Raw genomic sequence first — 21,918 nt, 5'->3', positions numbered from 1 at the left:
GTCTTCTCTTGCGGGGACAAAGAGAGGATATTGTGAGTCATACACTTGATGAGTCAGGGGGTCTCGCGTAAGTGGCATGTGTAGGCACCACACATAGACGTTAGGGGGTTGTGATGGTGGGTGTCATGGGGTTCTGAGGAACAAGCTAGAAGTTAGATGTTGGGAGGGTGCAAGGTGTCAGCCAGTGGATTGGAGGGGGGGGGGGAGGGGGGGTGTGGGTGTGGAGAAGGGGGTTGAGGATTTGAAGGGTGGCAGGAAGGACTGATGCCAGGAGAGAGGTGGTAATTTACGCTTGCAGCTTGTTGGAGGTTGTTAATCTTCTTCCGAATTTGGATGACGGTCTTCCTGGTCATGCTGCCTGCACTCCCAGGCGACATTGCTGACCTTGCTGCTGGTTCTCCAACCCCTCGGGGGTACAGGGTGCCACACCTCTGTCAAAAAGCCTGGCATCCCCAAAGCGAAGATCAGGGGCAAGATTCTCCATTGCCCAACGCCAAAATTGTAATCGGCGATCAGGCGGAGAATCGATTCCGACACCAGAATCAGGGCCGGCACCCGTCTGACGCCGGCTTGCGATTCTCCGCCCCCTCCAAACAGGCGTCATCGTGACGCCCGCCGCCGCAGTTGCAAGGCTGTTAGCGACTCACTCATCGGCTGGCCCACCCATGATGCTCCGCCCCCAATGGGCCGAGTTCCCTACGGCATGGGAGACATATGGTCTGAGCCGACGTGTCGGCTGCAGACTGTGTCCAGCGCCGCCAGACTAAGCCGGAATCCATGCCGCTGGCCGGGGGGGGGGGTCTGCTTGGGCTGGGAGGACAGGTGGGGGTGGCCAGGGGGTGGGCTGTGGGGTAGCAGTTTGCGGGTTAGGTTACGCGCATGGTCGGCGCCATGTTGTACGGCGCGACCGGTGCAGGTTGTCAGCCGTACACATGCGCGGCCCAGGACCCGGTCATTCTACAGCCATTTTCGCCGTGATCCGCGGTCATTTCACGTAGTGCCGGTACTAACCCCTCACCGGTACCGGAATTGGCGAGGGGTTCGCGCCGATTTTCCTGACGTGAACCTCCCTTGGTTTCTCCGTTCGAGCCGGCACTTAGGCGCAGAAACGGAGAATCCCGCCCAGGTCTCTGAACTGTTATCCTCATGTCTTGACTGGGAGTGAGTGCTGCTGAGGAAGCGTTTAAAAGCAGCTCCCCCTTTGTTAATGGCGATTAGCTCAGGTGCAAGTTGGGTGAATTAGATGGCTGAGGGCTCAGCCATTGCCAGTTTCACGTGGGGGTTCAGCTTCTGCACAAAGTGTGTGTGAATCCAGGTCGCGATCACACTATTCCAACCGCAGCAGAACACCCGCCAAACACGCCCATTGTGACTTCCTTCTGTTTTGGGGAATCAGTCTTTCATCTGAGGTTCTAACCTGAAAATTGAAGTTACAGTTGAATTAAGACTAAAGTTATTTTTCCCCTTAATCATTAATAGTCTTAGTTCACAGACAGTGTAATGAAATAGATTCAGCCAACCAATGAACTGTGTACTTGAACTAATTTAAAATCTGCAGTCTGTCACCAAATTTGCGAGCCTTGCAGAATTCAAAATGATTTCAAAAACTTGTCCTTGGGGAAGAACAGATCGCTGGAATTTAAAGAGACGACAACATAGAAATGCAATTCAATTCAGTGTCTGCTATGTTGCAGAAACTCTATTTACATTATAAATCATGAGTTAGAGTTTACTGAACATACAAACAAACAAAGCCTCATTCAACTATCTCTCTCTCTCTTTCTCTCTAGCCATTCCTCAGAGAAACAGGAGGACACTTACCACAAAGCTCATGGCAAGAGCACGGACATGGAGTTTGTTAACATAAGGAGGATGTTCCGCTGCAGTGACCGCATGGTTCTAGCTGACCCGGAAGCTCTACCACCCTCCATATCATATTTACAGAATGACAGTTCATAGAATCATAGAATGTACAGTGCAGAAGGAGGCCATTCGGCCCATCGGTCTGCACCGGCCCATGGAAAGAGCATCCTACCAAAGCCCACACTTCCACCTTATCCCCGTAACCCAGTGACCCCACTTAACCATTTTGGACACTAAGGGCAATTTAGCATGGCCAATACACCTAGCCCGCACATCTTTGGAGTGTGGGAAGAAACCGGAGCACCCAGCGGAAACCCACGCACACACAGGGAGAACGTGCAGACTCCGCACAGACAGTGACCCAAGCCGGGAATCGAACCTGGGACCCTGGAACTGTGAAGCAACTGTGCTAACCACTATGCTACCGTGCTGTCCACCATTGACCGGCTTGGCCGTACCACAAATGCACCTTCTGTGGTCATCAATTCCCGGGGTGGTACCTGAACTCCGAGCTTCAAACTCAGCGGCAGGAACGCTGCACCAGCATAACCTATCAGCATAACTGATAGGTTATCAGCATAACTTTCCACTCTTCCCTACTCATATGTGTATCAAGTTATTTTGTTAACTGCTGATTGGTATGAGTGGATATTTTTGATCTGTAAATGAATGAGCAATTTTTGTGTTCAGGTCACCACTCTGAACCCCTGCTTCTCTCTCCACAAATGCTGTCAAACATACAGCATCTTGTATTTCCATTTCAAATTTCCAGAGGCTGCAGTATTTTGCTTTTGGATTACTTTGGGCACCTGTTCCTCTGTAATTGGCGAATTGTTACTGAACAAGTGATTAATATGGGGTAAATCACCAGCACCTCGAAATAAGGCATGTAAGCAGGTGCTCAGGAGCACACTTACCATTATTATTCAGATAGATGAGGATCCGAGAGAGCTTGCTAACACTTCACCTGGAGAGCAGAAGGCTGCCACCACCAGCTATAGAGGTCAAAGCTCACTCCTGTGTCACCCGTTCATATCATATCTGTTTTTCCTGTCTATTTAACTTGTCTATCATATTTATGTTGTTTCTTCACAGGCTACTTGAAAAGCACTTATGTGTTCAACACCCTTTTGTTTGGGTAAACTGTGACTCCCAGAACAGGATCTTTCAGTGTAGCACTGTGTGGGAGCAAAGACACCCACAAGACAGACTCTTCGGCAGAATAGTCTAGTTTTGTACATATTTTTGGAAGTGTTGTTGGACAAGGTTTCTATGAATGTTTTATCCTGGTGGCTTTTATTTCACGATTTTGCCCCAAAAGACACTTTAACAGTCCATAGTAGATTGATTGAAAGGTGGAAAATTGTGGATTAACTATAATCTTGGGATGACATTTTAGAGGATCCACTGCCTGAATATCTGCTCACTGACAGCCTGCATGGAGCAAAGGGTTTGTTTCAAGGCTGTGTACTACATCTCACAGCTCAGTGATAATTATATGACCTCTACATTTTCCATTTTCTGGTGCCACCAGAAACCCATATTAAAGGGTTATAAAGGGACAGAGGTGGGTTGCACTTTGCACACCTGAGATTCACAAAGGTAAATGACATGTTAAAATCCAGCTGCCTCCAGTCATATCCAATTTTTAATAGTGGAATGCCCAAAACATGACTTGTGCACCTTTCAAGAGCAAGTCTAAAGTTATTGGAATTCTTTTTGAGAGGGAAGTTACCTTTTTGGAGAGGCAAGATAACGTTTTGCATATGGTCCAGGGACCTCTTTGAAAGAGGTGTTCTGACATTTGGGAGAGGTAATGAGCCATTTGGGTAAGGTCAAGTGCCTTTTGGGATTGGTAAAAGTGTACATGAATGTGTGTAAAAAGTGGACAAACTCATTGGATCTGTCAAGCTCTCTACAACTGTCAAAGGAATTGTTAAAGGACCTGTCAAGAGGGCAGCACGGTGGCGTAGTGTGTAGCACTGCGGCCTCAGGGCGCCGAGGTCCCAGGTTCGATCCTGGCTCTGGGTCACTGTCCGTGTTGAGTTTGCACATTCTCCCCGTGTTTGCCTGGGTTTCACCCCCACAACCCAAAGATGTGCAGGGTAGATGGATTGGCCACGCTAAATTGCCCTTTAATTGGAAAAATAATTTGGGTACTTGAAATTTTTTTTAAAAAGGACCTGTCAAGGGGGAGACAAAGTGCCAGATCACCGAGGCACTTCAGTGTGACAGAGGCTCCTATGGAGGCCAGGCAAGCCAATGCACTGACATAACTCTTTGCACACCAGTAATAATTGTCCTACGTGCTTCCCTATCAAAACTCTCATCGGAGTCCTCTGCAGATGAATTTGTCCTTGACCTCGCCCTCCAGGGAGCAGTCCCATGAACTCTACTTTCACTGGGCTGGCAGCAGCAGCTGACCTGTCTCATGCTTATTATACCTCTAAAGTACATGTGGTGGCAATATCTCTTCTGGAGACTGCAATCACAGACCAAGTGGCAATGCCACATCAGTTGAGATTTGGTGTAGCTGTAGTCCTTCACCATTGAGCTGCAGTAGCTGACCAGGTCGTAGTTCTTACATATTTGGAAGCAAAAATGCAGAAGAGTAGAATTGGGTGAGGAAAGCAGGGTGGGGTGTGAAGTAAGAGGTTAATGGTCACATCATCTGGAGCATGCATTTCAGGTCAGGGAGAAAATTGAGTGTGAAGTAGTGTGAGATAGGTAGTTCTGCTCCTTTCTATTGTGTGTCACCTTGACCAGCAAGAGAGAGAGGGAAGAGTGTTAATGAATGTGTCACAATGTATTTGGATGATGTATCTGATGTACCTGAGATATGTGTCAACATCAAGAGAGGGATTTGAGGCTGGCAACATGGATAACTATGTGAGAATGAGTGGGAATATCTGAATGTTAGGAATGAGTCCTGATTGTTAGGTATTGCTGATGCAGAAGTGCTGGAGGTATGATTCATTGAGCAATGTCAGAGGTTGCTGGAGCCACAGATAGGTTGTCATGTGATGATGCATTAATTGACCTTGACTACCCGTGTGAGGCCATTGGACTTCTTCCAGTTCTGCAGCCAGATAGTTGGGTCCTGACTCCAGAAAATGACCCCCTGGTCACCTCCTCCCATTTTCTCTTTCACAGGCTGTGCCCTGAGGATGTCCCAGTCCCCTATGGAAACATGGCACCTCGACTCCTTTTCTACCTTTGGGACTAAGGCTGCCTGCACTCCATCAGGAAAACTGGGAGCCTTCTCGCTTGCCTATTGCTCAATGAACTGTACTTTTCCTACCACCCTAGTCTTTAACAGTCATTCCCCAGCAAATTCAATTCAAGTTGTGAGCTTCCCCTTTAAGAAGCGGGGACTGCCTTTAAGAGCCATACATCATGCTATTCGCAGACATCACTGGGCTTCCTATTAAGCATTCAGCCAGTCCACGGTGTGTTCTGCACTGGGTTGTAAACTGAAATGCTTTAGATGATGAGTCAACATAAAGTTTATGTACTGCGTGCCTTAAAACCATCAAATGCGGCATGACCACCAGCCATGATCTCCATTCTTGAAAATGGGTCTTAACAAATTGTTCCCACCCAATTCTAGAATCTTCATGTTCTGTATAATTTAGGATGGCTGAGCCACCAGGGTACTTTTTCGAACATTAGACTGAGCACTTCCTTCTGTGGAAGCAATGCAGTTTTAACTTTGTATTATCTTCTCCGCAAACAGATAAAATGTACAATATTTTGGAATCCCACTGATGCTTTACACTTGCATCGGTTTATCGAATTGTGGCTTAACTTTTCTGAAACTCTAATTTTCTCCATCTACTAATTTCTTTGGAGAACCTTCAAAATCCTGATGGAATCAAAACAATTAAAAATCTTTAGTATATCTTACTCTGCAACTGTCAAAATATTTATGAACAGATTTATGTTTTCTTATTTGCTTGTGAAATAGTCTCACATTGGCAAAAAGCTGAAAGACTGCAGTTCGCTTGCTGCATGCTTGACAATGGATTTCAACTATCTACTTGCAGGCAATGATACTTTCTAGTATAAACTGATTAAGAACCTCTTCCTGTTGTGAAGACTGTGTATTCCTGCTCTGAGTATGTCTTGCTGTGCACTTTATAAAATTCAGTCATATTAGAGAGTCTGCTCTGTTCATTGGGGAGTTTGAGGTATTTCCTTGCACAACACATTCTAAACACTACTCCAAATTCAATGCTACTAATTTGGTCCTCTGGAAAAATTTTCTACTCATATTTTGCATTTCCAATTCAGTATTTCATTACTAGGGAACCATACAATGCTGCGGTATTAATGGGAGCAACATGAAGTGATAAAATGCAAGTTTGAATTCTAATGTGGTGACTTTGCAAATGTCAGCATTGCCACTGTGAAGAAACAGCAAGGGATTAAGTGCTTTATGGACACGAACCAGCATATGTACTAATTGTATGTTAATGTGCAATAATGCTGTACTTAGTGTTAATCGAAGAGTTGCTGACTTTTGCCCTTGGTCCTAATTTCATTCCTGGGAATAAAGGTGTGGTGCAGATCATTCCACAGAACGAATTGTCACAAAAAATGCATACTTATGTAAGAGTAGAATGATATTAGATTCTTTAAGCAAGAATCAATTTTATTCATAAAAGTCATAACCAAGCTTAATTTATACAGTTGCGCTAGAGAATTAAGTCTTTTTGGCTCAGAAATTGGTGTGCTTTGTGACCAATTTAGCAGTGGGACAGCCTGCTGAACTCTTCAGGGAAATTCTTTAAGTTTTCTGGGCAGCTGGCTTAAACAGGCATTTGTTTCCTTGCTTGTGAGCAACTCCTATTACCCAGACCTTAACTCCCACCAAATCCTGTTCAACCAGCATCACAGTGCTCGCAAAGGTACACTTGTTCCCAAGCTGTCAGCAGCTCAATTTTAAATTGTAGGATTAGTGTTGGCCTGTTCCACTCAGATTTTCTGGGTACCTCTGTAGCCTAGCGAACAGGAACAATGTAAGTCATGGGGTCAGGGGTAAACTAGTTAGATGGATTCAGAACTGGCTTGGCTTAGAAGTCAGAGGGTAGCAGTGGAAGGGTGTTTTTCCAAATGGAAGTCTGTAATTAGTGGTGTTCCGCAGGGATCAGGATTGGGACCTCTGCTGTTTGTAATATGTATAAAAGACATGAAAGAAAATGTAATGGGTCTGGTTAGCAAGTTTGCGGATGATACTAAGATTACAGGAATTGCGCATAATGATGACGATTGTCAGAGAATACAACAGGATATAGATAGGCTGCAAAATTGGGCGGAGAAATGGCAGATGGAATTTAAACCGGACAAATGCGAGGTGATGCATTTTGGTAGATCTAATTCAGGTGGGAGCTATAAAATAAACGGGAGAACCATCAGGAGCATAGAGACACAGAGAGATCGGGGCGTGCAGGTCCACAGGTCCTTAATAGTAGCAGCACAGGTGGAAATGGTGATAAAGAAAGCATATGGCATGCTTGCCTTCATAGGATGGGTATCAGGTATAAAAGCGGTTGGTTTAGTTAGGATACGTGATCGCCGCAGGCTTGGAGGGCTGAAGGGCCTGTTCCTGTGCTCTATTGTACTTTTTTCTTTGTTCTTTATAAGTATTTTAAAAATTCTTTTAATATGGAGCTAGAAGAGTAGGAGTGACTTGCAGAGCTATAAAGACTCTGAATCTCAACGTCCCAGGCGGGATTCACCCGAATCCACGCAATGGCCCGACGCCAGCGTAAAAAATGGCGTGAACCACTCTGGTGTCGGGCCGACCGGAAGTTGTGGAATTCCCCACACTTCCGGGGCCAAGCCAGCGCTGAAGGGGCTGGCACCGTGCCAGCCGGTGCCGAAGGGACTGCGCGAGTTAACGCATGCGCAGAACCGCCGGTGTGGTTCAGCGCATGCGCAGACTGGCCAGCATATTCTGACGCATGCACAGGGGGCTGTCTTCTTCGCGCTGGCCCCTGTAGGGCTCCGCCATGGCCGGCGCGGAAGGAAGAAGTGTCCCCACGGCACAGGCCTGCCCACAGATCGGTGGGTCCCGATCGCGGGCCAGGCCACCATGGCCCCACCCCCCCACCCCCGTGTCGAATCCCCCTGCGCCCCCCCGAGGACTGCACCAGCCAACTTACCTGCCAGGTCCCGTCATGTGGGACCATGTCCAATCCACGTCGGCGGGACTTGCCAGAAACTGACTGCCGCTCGGCCCCTCGGGACCCGGAGAATCCCCACCCCTGCCCGAAAACCGGCGCCAGAGAATACGGCAGCCGGCGGCGGGGAGAGATTCACACCCCCCCCCCCAACGGGATTCTCTGACCCGGCGGGGGTCGGTGAATCTCGCCCCCTGATTGTAATTGTTATAGTTCCATAGTTCTAAGTTCTTTAAAAATAGACTCTCTGGATGTATCCTATCCTACTGGCAGAATAGACTCACCAGCGGTGAGAGTATGGTGGTGCTCAGTATGGTAGTTATGAACCTAGAACATGAGGTGAGGCATTATACTCACACCTGCATAACCATTGAAGCTTTTCCAAGAAGGAAGTCTGCACTACAGGCTGATGCTACTGACAATGATGCTCTCAGCCAATCTGTTCAGGCATGACAGATAGTCAGCCTGGGGATGCACCTTCTCCAGGGAGACATCTGTGGCAGCTGTGCAAGTCATTTCAGAGAATCCGCTCCTTGCAGCAGTGTGACATTGAAATGTGAAAGCAGCAAATGCAACCTTTCTTTAAGAAGTACATTTCTGCGGTACATGGATTTCAAAATGCCAGCTGGATATTGTGCAGAGAGAATGGCTGCACGACTTGTTTCCTGATGTAATAGGGTGGACAGTCTATTAATCATTTCAAAATGAGGCCTAGGAATTTAAGTCGCCAAGCCTCTTGCTGGAAACAGCATGGGGATACCTCACCATGGACCCATTCCCCCACCAGATTTCCCCTCCTGGGCGAACATCAGGTTTTTGTTTCCTATCACTCCATGCCACTGTGTTCTAGTTTTCTGCTTTCATGTCACAGTGTTTGTTTATCAACAAATCTCAAAAGTATGGGCTAATTCTAGAATTTCTTACATCTAATGCATACACGAAGCCACAAGATCCAAATAATGATATCTGCTAATAGCAAATCTGCAAATTAGTTTAGCAACAAATTTCCATGATATTTCAGCACTATCTAAACATATGCCAATATTATGAATATATTTTGTCAGCTAGATGTGAGAACTTTGGGTAAATGTCAATATATTCCTCTACCATAATGGCGAAAAGGAAAAAAACAACCTGCACCATGCTCCAAGTAATAAATAGATCAGCCTGACCACCGAACATCACTTTATCCAGTTAACTCGCTGTTACAACTTCTCACTCGCACAAAATATTGTCGCAAAATGGGGAATTCATGGGGCTGGATTCTCCGTTAGCCAACACCAAAATCAGGAAAAGCGAATGGGCAGAGAATAGCTTCCGATGCCAAAATCGCGGTAGATGCCGGTTTGACGCCAAATCGGGATGCACCGCCCCCCCCCCCCCCCTCCAAAATGCCGTAAATGTGGCGATTGCCGCGTGGCCTGAAAGTACAGTAGGCATATAATTAGCGGGCCTGACGCCTGATGCTCCAGGGCCTTTGTGATTCAGCGCCTCCAATAGGCCGATTTCTCGACTGCGTGGTTCATTGTGGTTTTAAAAATCGTGCACCTCGCGTCCTGGCTGCTGAGCGAGAGAGAGGAGGTAGGAAATGGCGTGGAATGACTGCGGGCTGCCGGCTCAGACACCGGCCGTGCTGGCTGAGGGGGGACCCCTTACAGGGCTGGGAGAGAGGAGAGGGAGGGGGAGGGAGAAGGGAGGGCCGAGCAGCCGGGGAGTCGCCCCTCCCGGCCCTCACAGGACCAGGCACTGACCGCCATTACAACGGCCATATTGCTGATCACCAACCCCAACCCCTGGTTCTACACAGTGACACCAGCCGAGTAGGTGCAGCCCCCCCGCCCCCAACACCCCATCCAACCGGCAGCCACCCACTGGAGGACCACCCAGGACCACACCGGCGGCGGCCCCCAATGAAGGCAGTGCCAGCCAACGGTGCCCCTGGCAGCAGGGTAGGGCCCGCAGTGCCAACTGGGGGCACTGTGTAGCCCATGGCACCTGGTTGGATACGGAAGTATGGGCCATGCTAACATGTTTTTCTTTCACCCCCTGAAGAGAATGGCATTCGGACATCAACCCCCGATGCTGGCCGACGTGGCGATGACCGCAGCTCTGCATGAAGCCTTGTGGCAGCGTGAGTGGAGGCCGCTCAGAGAGGAGGTGGAGGCTGCAGCAGAGGAATGGGCTGCAGAGGGGCAGGTGGCAGCTGTTCAGCCTGGAGGGCCGGCAGCCCAACAGGCCGAGGAGGAGGTGCCAAGGTGGCACCGAATAAGACCCCGTGTGTACCGGCGCCGCATGTCATTCGAGGATCTTGCGAACTGGGCATGCAGTTGGAGACTGCAGATGAGCAGAGGCAGTGCGACACATCTGCCAGATGATGGCATACTTGGCATCGCATGGGTATGGGGGAGGACACCTGCTCCCGGTGACTGTCAAGGTGACGGTCACCCTCAACTTCTACGCGATGGGGTCCTTTTAGTCACCGAGTGGGGAGCTGTCCGGGATTCCACAGGCATCCATTCTCAGTGGAGGGGGTGGGGCGATGTGAGTTTGTAGGTAACAGTAGGCGACTCAGGGTGTCAGCAGTGGCTTTGTGAGTTCCCGGGCGTTGCTTGAGAAATATTCGTATGCCACCAACAAGAATACCCAGCACTGAATCCGAGCTGAGGCGATGGGTGGGATCACCTTGTCCTCCTTAAAAAGGCGCAACAGGGGTTTATGGGATTTATGATCCAGGCGGCATGGTGGCACATTAGTTAGCACTGCTTTCTCACAGCTCCAGGGATCCAGGGCTCAAGCAGGGTGCTCTTTCTAAGGACCAGTGCAGACCCGATGGGCTGAATGGGCTTCTTCTGCACTGTAAATGATTATTGTAAAGTGTCAGTCATAGTCCTATGGATGGAATTTCTTCACTCTGAATCTCACAGCCAGACCCTCTTTTTTTGATTTTCTCAGAGCGTTGCTCCGCATCTGCCAGGGTTCGCATTGTATTTGCAATCGTTTACGCCCCCAACAATGAGAGGACTGTCCCTACTCTGTATGGAGCTGTATCGCAGATTAGTATCTGTGGTTTTGTGGGATCACAGTGCGCAACGATATTGGACAACAGCAGCTGTTGCTTCATAAGAACAGAAGAGCTAGGAGCAGGAGTAGGCCACCTGGCCCCTCGAGCCTGCTCCGCCATTCAATGAGATCATGGCTGATCTTTTGTGGACTCAGCTCCACTTTCCGGCCCGAACACCATAACCCTTAATACCTTTATTCTTCAAAAACTATCTATCTTTATCTTAAAAACATTTAATGAAGGAGCCTCAACTGCTCCATTGGGCATGGAATTCCATAGATTCACAAACCTTTGGGTGAAGAAGTTCCTCCTAAGCTCAATCCTAAATCTACTTCCCCTTAATTTGAGGCTATGCCCCCTAGTTCTGCTTTCACCCGCCAGTGGAAACAACCTGCCCGCATCTATCCAATCTATTCCCTTCATAATTTTATATGTTTCTATAAGATCCCCCCTCATCCTTCTAAATTCCACGAGTACAGTCCCAGTCTACTCAACCTCTCCTCGTAATCCAACCCCTTCAGCTCTGGGATTAACCTAGTGAATCTCCTCTGCACACCCTCCAGCGCCAGTACGTCCTTTCTCAGGTAAGGAGACCACAACTGAACACAATACTCCAGGTGTGGCCTCACTAACACCTTATACAATAGCAGCATAACCTCCCTAGTCTTAAACTCCATCCCTCTAGCAATGAAGAACAAAATTCCATTCGCCTTCTTAATCACCTGTTGTACCTGTAAACCAACTTTTTGCGACTCATGCACGAGCACACCAAGGTCTCTCTGCACAGCAGCATGTTTTAATATTTTAGCATTTAAATAATAATCCCTTTTGCTGTTATTCCTACCAAAATGGATAACCTCACATTTGTCAACATTGTATTCCATCTGCCAGACTCTAGCCCATTCACTTAACCTATCCAAATCCCTCTGCAGGCTTCCGGTATCCTCTGCACGTTTTGCTTTACCACTCATCTTAGTGTCGTCTGCAAACTTGGACACATTGCCCTTGGTCCCCAACTCCAAATCATCTATGTAAATTGTGAACAATTGTGGGCCCAACACTGATCCCTGAGGGCCACCACTAGCTACTGATTGCCAACCAGAGAAACACCCATTAATCCCTACTCTTTGCTTTTATTAATTAACCAATCCTCTATCCATGCTACTACTTTACCCTTAATGCCATGCATCTTTATCTTATGCAGCAGCCTTTTGTGTGGCACCTTGTCAAAAGCTTTCTGGAAATCTAGATATACCACATCCATTGGCTCCCCGTTATCTACCGCACTGGTAATGTCTTCAAAAAATTCCACTAAATTAGTTCAGCACGACCTGTCCTTTATGAACCCATGCTGCGTCTGCCCAATGGGACAATTTCCATCCACATGCTTCTCTACTTCTTCCTCAATGATAGATTCCAGCATCTATCGAAGGAAAGCTAACTGGCCTATAATTACCCGTTTTCTGCCTACCTCCTTTTTTAAACAGTGGTGTCACGTTTGCTAATTTCCAATCTGCCGGGACCACCCCAGAGTCTAGTGAATTTTGGTAAATTATCACTAGTGCATTTGCAATTTCCCTTGCCATCTCTTTTAACACTCTGGGATGCATTTCATCAGGGCCAGGAGACCTGTCTACCTTTAGACCCATTAGCTAGCCCATCACTACCTCCTCAGTGATAAAAATTATCTCAAGGCCCTCACCTGTCATTACCTCATTTCCATCAGTCACTGGCGTGTTATTTGTGTCTTCCACTGTGAAGACCGACCCAAAACACCTGTTCAGTTCCTCAGCCATTTCCTCATCTCCCATTATTAAATCTCCCTTCTCATCCTCTAAAGGACCAATATTTACCTTTGCCACTCTTTTTTGTTTTATATATTTGTAGAAACCTTTACTATCTGTTTTTATATTCTGAGCAAGTTTACTCTCATAATCTATCTTTTTCTTCTTTATAGCTTTTTTAGTAGCTTTCTGTTGCCCCCTAAAGATTTCCCAGTCCTCTCGTCTCCCACTAATCTTTGCCACTTTGTATGCTTTTTCCTTCAATTTGATACCCTCCCTTATTTCCTTAGATATCCACGGTCGATTTTCCCTCTTTCTACCGTCCTTCCTTTTTGTTGGTATAAACCTTTGCTGAGCACTGTGAAAAATCGCTTGGAAGGTTCTCCACTGTTCCGCAACTGTTTCACCATAAAGTCTTTGCTCCCAGTCTACCTTAGCTAGCTCTTCTCTCATCCCATTGTAATCCCCTTTGTTTAAGCACAAAACACGAGTGTTTGATTTTACCTTCTCACCCTCCATCTGTATTTTAAATTCCACCATATTGTTATGGGCGAGGCATTTTCAGAACCCCAAAATGTATCATGGAGTTCAACCAGCCTCTCCCTTGAATGGATTTGTTGCTTTTCCGAGCACACGGCTTTTTCCCTAGGTGTGGGATTACAATTATGGACACGTGGGTTTTTAAACACAAAACACTGTTTATTCCATGAACTCAACTTAACATCTTAAATAAACATTGGATATCTTAACACCCCTTACTTCAAAGATAACTCAGAAAATATTGCAACAGTAAATAACTCCTTAAAATGTTCCTTCAAACTTCTAAGAGACTTAACACCTTTAAACAGTATCACATCAGGTTAAAGGATGTATATATTTTCTGTAGAATGGTAGAGATATATTAGCTTGGTGACTTCAGCCCCAGCACCTTGCTTTCTTCATGCAGCTCTCTGGAAACCCACAGACACACCAACGCTGTTTTTTCAAACCTGGCTTTCTCCCTTCTAAGCAGATCACAGCAAACCAGAACTTCTCAAGCTGCTGTCTCAAACTGGCTTTCTACTTTTAAACTGCTCTCAGCAAAACCAACCAGGCACTTTTTAAACTGCAAAACCAAACTAAACTGCAACATGGCTGAACTGAGCTGAGCTCCACCCACTCTATGACTTCACTGTTTTCTTGAAGGTACATTGCTTAAACATCCAGTTCTTAAAGGCACTCTCGCATGATAATATTGTGATCTCTCCTTCCGAGAGGATCCCTAACTATGAGATCATTAATCAATCCTGTCTCATTACACAGGACCAGATCTAGGACCGCTTGTTCCCTAGTAGGTTCCATTACATACTGTTCTAGGAAACTATCGCGGATACATTCTATAAACTCCTCCTCAAGGTGCCTTGACCGACCTGGTTAAACCAATCGACTGTAGATTAAAATTCCCCATGATAACTGCTGTACCATTTCTACATGCATCCGTTATTTCTTTGTTTATTGCCTGCCCCTCCATAATGTTACTATTTGGTGGCCTATAGACTACTCCTATCAGTGACTTTTTCACCTTACTATTCCTGATTTCCACCCAAATGGGTTCAACCTTATCCTCCATAGCACCGATGTCATCCCTTACTATTGCCCGGATGTCATCCTTAAATAACAGAGCTACACCACCTCCCTTACCATCCACTCTGTCCTTCCGAATAGTTTGATACCCTTGGATATTTAACTCCCAGTCGTGACCATCCTTTAACCATATTTCAGTAATGGCAACTAAATAATAGTCATTCGCGATGATTTGTGCTATCAACTCATTTACCTTATTCCGAATACTACGAGCATTCAGGTAAAGTACACTTATGTTGGCTTTTATACCTCTGTTTTGAATCTTAACACCTTGATCTTTAACCTCTCCTCAGTTATTTTTCCTCTTAACTTTTCTCCTAATTTTCCTTGTCGCTGAACCCATATCTTCATGTAACAACCTGCCGCGTCGCTTTCGATTTATGTTTTTACGTCCCGTTTTATTCCTTTTAGTATTACTGGACCTATTCACTGAGCTCCCCTCAGTCACCGTACCTTGTACTGTCGCCCTTTTTGATTTTTGACTATGGCTTCTCTGCCTTACACTTTCCCCCTTACTGCCTTTTGTTTCTGTCCCTGTTTTACTAACTTCTGACTTCCTGCATCGGTTCCCATCCCCCTGCCACATTAGTTTAAACACTCCCCAAATGCTCTAGCAAATCTCCCCTAGGACATCAGTTCCAGTCCTGCCCAGGTGCAACCCGTCCAGTCTGTACAGGTCCCACCTCCCCCAGAACTGGTCCCAATGCCCCAGAAATCTGAAACCCTTCCCCTGACACCATCCCTTCAGCCACGTATTCATCCTATATATCCTGTCATTTCTACTCTGACTAGCACGTGGCACTGGTAGTAATCCTGAGATCACTACCTTCGAGGTCCGATTTCTAGCTCCCTGTATTCTGCTTTTAGGACCTCATCCCTTTTTCGTTTGTACTGATTTGTACCACAACCACTGGCTGTTCACCCTCCTCCTCCTGAATGTCCTGTACCCGCTCTGAGACATCCTTGACCCTAGCACCAGGGAGGCAACACACCATCCTGGAGTCTCGATTGCGTCCACAGAAACGCCTGTCTATTCCCCTTACAATTGAATCCCCTATAACTATTGCACTGTCACACTTATCACCCCTCCCTCTGCAGCAGAACCAACCGTGGTGCCATGAGTTTGGCTGTTGCTGTTTTCCCCTGAGAGGCCATTCCCCTCAACAGTATCCAAAGCAGTATACCTGTTCTGCAGGGGAATGGCCACAGGAGATTCCTGCACTACCTGCCTCACTCTCTTGCTCTGTCTGGTGATCACCCATTCCCTTTCTCCCTGCGGAGCCTGAGCCTGCGGTCTGACCACCTCTCTATATGTGCTATCCACGATGCTCTCCGACTCTTGTATACTCCACAGTGTCTCCAGCCGCCGCTCCAAATCTGAAACTCGACCTTCCAGGTGCTGCAACTGGAGACACTTCCTGCACACATGCTACCCTGGGGACTGGAACTGTCCCCAGCCTGCCACATGGTGCAAGAGGAGCAGACCACGCCTTGGAGCTGTCCTGCCATGAATTATTCCTTTAAATTAAACCTTTGAAATTAAACTTTAGAAAGATGTTTTTGTGTCAGATTAAATCCAATCCCCATGTACTATTTAATTAGATTTTTTTTTAAACTGAGTATTTATCCCTCTTGATCTGACAACAAATTAAAAATAGTTATTTAATTGAAATTAAAAAAGTTATTTAAATCAAATTAAAAATAGTAATTTAAATCAACCCAAAATAGTTATTTAAGTCAAATTTAAAATTTTTTAAATAGTAATTCAAATCAACTTAAAAATGGTAATCTCAGTCAAATCAAAACTAGTATTTTAATCAGGAACTCCAGATATTCAAATTTAGCCCAGTCTGACTTTCAGCCAATCAGGTCACAGTCTCGTGTGATGTCACAATACCGTTATTTTGAATTTTGAAACAAACAAACAGCTGACTTACCCGAGAGCGCTCTTTACTGAAGTCTCGCCCTCGCTCTCTCTGCGCTCTTTACTGAAGTCTCGCCCTCTCTCCGTGCTCTTGACTGAAGTATCGCCCTCTCTCTGCGCTCTTTACTGAAGTCTCGCTCTCTCTCTCTGCGCTCTTTACTGAAGTCTCGTTCTCTCTCTGTGCACTCTTTACTGAAGCTTCACTTTCTCTCTCTCTGCGCTCTTTACTGAAGTCCTGCCCTCTCTCTCTCTGTGCTCTTTACTGAAGTCTCGCCCTCTTTCTCTCCGTGCTCTTTACTGACGTCTCTCTCTCTCTCTCTGCGCTCTTTACTGAAGTCTCGCTCTCTCTCTGTGCACTCTTTACTGAAGTCTCGCTTTCTCTCTCTCTGCGCTCTTTACTGAAGTCTCGCCCTCTCTCTCTGTGCGCTTTACTGAAGTCGCGCCCTCTCTCTCTCTGCACTCTTTACTGAAGTCTCGCCCTCTCTCTGCGCTCTTTACTGAAGTCTCGCTTTCTCTCTCTCTGCGCTCTTTACTGAAGTCCCGCCCTCTCTCTCTCCGTGCTCTTTACTGAAGTCTCGTCCTCTCTCTCTCCGTGCTCTTTACTGACGTCTCTCTCTCTCTCTCTCTGCGCTCTTTACTGTAGTCTCGCTCTCTCTCTCTGCACTCTTTACTGAAGTCTCACCCTCTCTCTCTCTGTGCTCTTTACTGAAGTCAGGCCTTTCTCTCTCCGTGCTCTTTACTAAAGTCTCGCCCTTTCTCTCTCCACACTATTTACTGAAGTCTCACCCTCTCTCTCTCCACCATCTTTACTGAAGTCCTGCCCTCTCTCTTTGCGCTTTTTACTGAAGTCTCGCCCTCCCTCTCTCTGCGCTCTTCACTGAAGTCTCGCCCTCCCTCTCTCTGTGCTCTTTACTTTAGTCTCTCTCTCTTTCTCTCTCTGTGCTCTTTACTGAAGTCTCGCCCTCTCTCTCTCCATGCTCTTTACTGAAGTCTCGCCCTCTCTCTCTGCACTATTTACTGAAGCCTTTCTCTCTCCGTGCTCTTTACTAAAGTCTCGCCCTTTCTCTCTCCACGCTATTTACTGAAGTCTCACCCTCTCTCTCTCCACCATCTTTACTGAAGTCCTGCCCTCTCTCTTTGCGCTTTTTACTGAAGTCTCGCCCTCCCTCTCTCTGCGCTCTTCACTGAAGTCTCGCCCTCCCTCTCTCTGTGCTCTTTACTTTAGTCTCTCTCTCTTTCTCTCTCTGTGCTCTTTACTGAAGTCTCGCCCTCTCTCTCTCCATGCTCTTTACTGAAGTCTCGCCCTCTCTCTCTCCGTGCTCTTTATTGAAGTCTCGCCCTCTCTCTCTCCACGCTCTTTACTGAAGTCTCGCCCTCTCTCTGCACTCTTAACTGAAGTCTCGCCCTCTCTCTCTCCACGCTCTTTACTGAAGTCTCGCCACGCTCTTTACTGAAGTCTCACCCTCTCTCTCTCTGCGCTCTTTACTGAATTCTCGCTTTCTTTCTCTCCACGCTCTTTACTGAAGTCTCGCCCTCTCTCTCTCCACGCTCTTTATTGAAGTCTCGCCCTCTTTCTCTCTGCGCTCTTTACTGAAGTCTCACCCTCTCTCTCTCTTCGCTCTTTACTCATTTCTGTGAATGCTTCATCCTGTGGTACATGCCATGGCCACTTCTGTTTTTTCTTGAGCAACGCATGTCGGGGTGCCAGAAAGGTGGCCAGATTGGGGATAAATTTCTCATAATAATTGATGAGACCCAGGGATGACTTAAATTCCATCATGTTTGGCGATGTCAGGATCCCTTTTATGGCTTTCACTTTGTCCTCTACAAGGTGCAGACCATCCTTGTTAACGCAGTAACCGAGGTATGTCACCTCACCCGCCTGAAACACGCACGTTTCCAACTGGAGGCGGATGCCTGCATCTGAGAATCATCACAGAACTTCCTCCAAATTTTCCAGATGTTCTTTGTTGGTGGCTCCGGTGATTAACATATCATCTAGGTACACTGCCACCCTCGGCAGCCCTCGAAGGTTATCTTCCATTACGTGCTGAAAAATGGGGCACTTCGATGAGACTCCAAAAGACAGGTGGGTGTATTCATACAACCCCTTCTGGGTGTTGATGGTGATGAACTTCCAGGATACCATTTTGAACTCCAGCTGGAGGTACGAATGGGTCATGTCCAGCTTGGTGTGACCTCCAGCCAGCTTTGCGTAGAGATCTTTGCTATGCGGTATGAAGTACCGGTCAAGGCAGGAGGCTCTGTTGACAGTCAATTTATAATCTCCATATAGGTGAACCATCAGGTTTTAGTGCTGGAACCAGTGGCACAGTTCATTCCATAAACTGTGCTGGGCTGTGGTGGTATCCATCTAATTTTCCAACCTTACGCTGAAAATGGTCTGTGACAAAGTAAGTCACGAAATTCGATTTGGTCCATGGCAATTGGATGCCCAAAAAATACGCCAAATGGAAATAGCCAAATTAACCATGTATGGTCATTCTCCACTCCATGTGAGTACCTATCAAACCTACCTGAACAACCCCAGGTCATCAACCCAGACTTTTGCTCATTGGGTAAAAAGCAAAGAAAACCTGCTGCCAGGAACTGGCCGAATGGATTTAGAGCGCTGCAGAAAGCCGCACTAAGATACGCAAGTAGTGATGTCCACCAGAGATAGGATAGATGGGACTTACCCCACCTAGGCATTAACTCTAACTGACTAGACATGCCTTATCTTTCCAGATTGACCAACCTGGCTATGTTTCCATATACTTGGCGGATCCTCAGCCTATGGAGAAAGATCATGCTCATTTCTCTTGTATAATCTGCCATTTTAATTCTAATTAGCAATAGAAAACCTTAGGAATATCTTGCCTTATAACAGGGAACTGTTCCATTATTATTGAATGCATTAACCTTAGATTACTGTACCTTCGAAACAAATCGATTTACTGAACAAAATACCCACAGTCCATATCTTGCTCAAAGAAAACTGCCCGTAACACTAATCCCAGAATCACACTCAACATGAGGACAAATTACAAAGCAAAACTCTTCTTTGGATTCTGTTATTATCTCCTCTTATTATGGACCCTCAAAAGATGGACTGAACCGCCTATTCGGAAATCAGAAGCATATATCATGGGGAAAAACACCCATGAAGGACTGGTGGCAGAATCAACCCTTTTCCAAACAGAAGGAAAAGAGGAATGCAACAAAGATGGACATTCATTCAATATGAACCATGACCATAAAAAGCAAAATTCAAGGACATTCATCAAGAAAACTATCCGAAGAAGATATTAGCCGCCAGACTTATTTCGTTCAAGAGGAGGATGTGGCAGTATCCACCTATATTAAAGGCTGATCAGAACTGATTTTATATTAAATCATATATTCACTCTATATTAAAAGCTGATGACTGATGAAGTCCATTATCAATGTAAACCATTACTTATCGCAATAATGCTTTTTCTGAAATATGTATTATAGATATTATCTTTGTAAGATGAAGTGAACTCATTAAGTCTTGTGGCCTTGTCTGGAAATAAGCTCTGCTAACTAAGGGAGGATATCACTTGTAGAGTGGCCTTGCCACTATGGGGCTACTGCTTGGCAAGAGACCCTGCCAAGAAGGGAGGCTAGTGATTTTCTGGAGATAGCTACTGGAGGTATCAACCTCGTATCTTTAGGAACAGGTGCCCTGTTAGGCCTCCCTGAAACTAAGGCCTTGCCAACCAAGAAAGCGACTGTTCTTTGTCTCAAAATAACTGTGGGGAGTTAACTTGCTTTTCAGAAGCAGGGGCTATGCTAAAACTCCCCTCGAACTCCCGCGCTCTCCCTGAGTGTAAAAACAATATAAATATTCAAGCAAAAGCTACAAAAGTTAGAGTTTCGCTTGGAGAGCTGTTTAGGATATTACTGGGTGTTTAAACTGCTATCGCGACTCGTAGAATTCTGCTCTTGATTGAGTATCGAATTTCGAGACGACTAGCCGCTGTAAGTATGAAATGCTTGTCGCTTGAGCAATTATGTAGTTAAGGAGTTCACAGGCTAACTCATCACGTATCCTATACCTGTCAAACCGTATCATTTATCAAAACACTTGTATTACCCTTTTTTCTTTAAATAAATTGCGTATATATTTTACCATACAAATCTGTGTCTATTTTAATAAATAAGAGTGACATTTAACTAAGGCTCATCATATTCTCACCCTTTGAGGCTATCTGGAGGGTCACTTGCCCATGCCTAACTCTCAAGAATTAGAAATATTTAGTCGACAATAAGGAAAAGATAGTCATCTAAATCACAGTATATCCTGTACACTGAAGGTAGTGAACGCAAGGCATATTGTGCATACTATAATTAGATCTCCCATATAGCGAGCCTTACTTTAGATATTCACAAGGCCTTGTCTGGTAGCTTACAACCTCGAATAATCGGGAAGATCGTAGATAAATACTCCTCAACTGTCACAGGGCATAATATGCTGGCACACTACAGACCCCCAAGTTCGGCCTCTACTTTGGCGAGCAAGGCATAGGGGAACATAACTGCCCTGAAATATTTAATAAATAGATGTAGATCTTTGCCCTTGCTTCTTTGATCTTGCCAAAGCCCTCCTGTAACACCTTGGAACATTTGCCGACGATTTCATGTAGGTCCCCAGTTTGCATCCCGAAGATCTGCTGCCAGTCCAGTTGGATTTTCTGCAGCCAGTCTCGGCCCAGAAGACTGGGTCGTGGTCCCTGTGCAACTATAAGGGGGAGTTGGACCATCTGATGCCCATAGACGACCGAGGTGATGGTGATTCCTACGATTGATAGAAGTTCCCCTTGTACATGTCCAACCTGGCCCTGGTGTCCCGCAGGCATAGATGTGTGATGCCGGATCAGAGGCACTTGAAAGTCTGTTCCCCCACAATGGAAACGGTGGCTCCCATGTCCCCTTCCATTTCCAAAGGGTGACCATTGACCTGGAGTTTAATTTTCATAGGGCATCTTTGGGGAAGATGATGCGGTTCAACTGCATTAGTTCATCCTCTTCAGGCTGGTGGATTTGCAGGGCCTCGGACTGAGGTGGCTTTGGCCTCTGGCCTGACAATTCTGGCAGCCTTGCCTTGGGCATTTCCTTTGGCCGTAGGTACAGCACTCTCGTTACTGCTCCCCAAAGCCCTCTGGGAAACCTCTCTAACAATCCTGGAATTTTGCGGTCATGGGCCCATGTCCTTGTGTGCCATGGCTGAGTAAAGATCAGGTGGTGGGTGGGGCGCCAAGGTGTTGTCTACAGGAAGTCCAGTTTTCCGATACGGGGGACGTCTGACACTGAGCACGCTGACTGTATTGAACCTTGGGAGTTCCTGGGCCCCTTTTAATAATAATAATAATAATCATTTATTGTCACAAGTAGGCTTCAATGAAGTTACTGTGAAAAGCCCCGAGTCACCACATTCCGGTGCCTGTTCGGGAG

Source organism: Scyliorhinus torazame, chromosome 7, assembly GCF_047496885.1.
Source record: "Scyliorhinus torazame isolate Kashiwa2021f chromosome 7, sScyTor2.1, whole genome shotgun sequence".
In the NCBI taxonomy this organism is placed as follows: Eukaryota; Metazoa; Chordata; class Chondrichthyes; order Carcharhiniformes; family Scyliorhinidae; genus Scyliorhinus; species Scyliorhinus torazame.
Note: the sequence above shows the minus strand (reverse complement) of the source record.